The sequence below is a fragment of the Panthera leo genome, chromosome A1 (genome assembly GCF_018350215.1).
Source record: "Panthera leo isolate Ple1 chromosome A1, P.leo_Ple1_pat1.1, whole genome shotgun sequence".
NCBI classification, from domain to species: domain Eukaryota; kingdom Metazoa; phylum Chordata; class Mammalia; order Carnivora; family Felidae; genus Panthera; species Panthera leo.
In genome coordinates, this window is record NC_056679.1 from 212,436,663 (window position 1) to 212,438,846 (window position 2,184).

Here is a 2,184-nt window from a genome sequence, read left to right on the forward strand (position 1 = left end):
ATTTGCTCATTCACTGTACCTGAGAGTCACATACCTTCTCTATTAGTCACACACTACTTGGAGAATAACATTGTGAAAAAAAGCAGGTCTCTCCTTCCCCTATTTCAAAGGTATCACATTTTTAGGTCTTTCATAATGAGCTTATAGATATAGTAAGATGATTATTGTTTTTACAGAAATTATTTTTAACAAGGATTTTTCTCAAGAGTTAACAATACTACTTTTGTTGTTTTGACAAGAAACAAGATTTTGTCTGCATTTATAAGTACAATTTATTCCAATTCAACATATATGCATGAAACACAGTGCCTGCTATTTGAGATTATCTCGAATAATCTCAGTTACTAATGCCAAATATCTGTAGGAAAAGAAGAGAAACTGGTAGTATATCTGGGTATTTAAATTACATCATGTCAAATATATCTATATGGAAAAATCTGATCACCTAAGTTCTTCACTTTTCACCCAAATACTATTTATATAGATACACCTTGCATCTTGCCTTACTTCACACTTTGATTCCCTGACCCAAATTACTCATAGATAATGTTCCAGAGATCCTGTTAAATCAAATATTAAAAACAAAAACAAACAAAACCTCAACAAAAAATTTCTTAAAATCAGCCGGCTTTGAGCTCAGTCCTAAGCAAATAGCTCTTGTATTTGTATACTTTTTGTTCTAAGTTAACATCAGTGTTTTAACCAGGCATGAACAATGACTCAATACAAATGACTAAAAGCCACAAGTTAATTTCTCATGGACTATGATGGACTTGGAGCTTATGCTCTATCTTTGATATGTCAGTGTTTCCTCCAACATTTCATTTAATAAATGAGGTGTTTTTTTTGGTAGAAAATTTTCTTCTGCTACCTTCAGGAAGAAACTCCATCAGTAACTCTTTAACCAAACATTAGAGGCTATTTCTGGAAAGTTCTTTGAGTTACTTTGTCCACAATTATACCTACATATTTGATATTCAGATTTGACAATTAACATGAATTAGGCAAAAATCATTTTCTTAAACAGTTTTTCAAATTTCAGTGATATACAGACATTTTGCAAAAGAAAAAAAGTCCTTGTGGATCCCGCATGTTAAATTATTTTTACCATGATGTTAATTAAATGGAAGATGATTTTATACTATAAAATGTAACCACCTCTCATGTTCCCCTGGCACTTCAGTCCAGCTATGCACCTGGCCCCATGGCCACCAACCCCTGCTGCCTGGGGCCCTGGGACTTGCCCTGCCGAAGGCATGGTGCTGCCAGACCAGAACAATTTCTGGAACGTTTTCCAGAGGGTTGATAAAGACGGGAGCTAGGTGATATGGGATAACAAGCTTCAGCAAGCACTATCTAACAGTACTTGCACTCCATTTAATCAGTGACTGTCGGGTCAATCATGTCTATGTTTGAGAGAACAAGGCTGCCGTGAACTTAAGTGAGTTCACTGGTGTCTGGAAGTACATCACAGACTGGCCGAACATCTTTCACACTTATGACAGAGACAACTTTGGGATGATTGATAAGAACAAGCTCAAGCAAGCCCTGTCAGGATATGAGCTCTCTGACCAGTTTCACAACATCCTCATTTGCAAGTTTGACAGACAAGGATGGGGGCAGATCATGTTTGATGACTTCATCCAGTGCCACATCGTCTTGCAGAATGCTAGATCAGTGAAAGTGAAGTTTCTGTGGCCTGCTAAGTGCAACAATCCATGATTTCCGCACTGAGATTGACAGATATATTCAGGCATTACCATTTGGATCAGGTCGGCTGGATTCAGGTGTAATATGAACAGTATCTGTTTATGGTCTTTAGCCTCTTATAACACTCGCCTTTGCAAATAGCAACATGACTTATGGAAGGAAAACTAAAAATGCCAAATCTCCCTTTAAAGAACAGGACAAAAATGCAGCTAGACACTGTTCTTCTTTTACATTTTAATTTTTTTTATGTTTATTTCTGAGCATGAGAAATAAGCAGAGACAGAGCATAAGTGGGGGAGGGGCAGAGAGAGAGGGAGACACAGAATCAGAAGCAGGCTCCAGGCTCTGAGCTGTCAGCACAGAGCCCAATGCAGGGCTCAAACTCACAAACCGTGAGATCATGACCTGAGCCGAAGTCGGACGTTCAACCGACTGAGCCACCCAGGTGCCCCTTTTACATTTTATATAATTAAC

General features: G+C 38.0%; 1 pseudogene; it reads left to right on the forward strand.

The window, feature by feature from the left end:
- The first annotated feature begins 1,190 nt into the window (after window positions 1–1,190).
- On the forward strand, window positions 1,191–1,901 carry LOC122198528 (annotated as a pseudogene).
- Window positions 1,902–2,184: the final 283 nt, after the last annotated feature.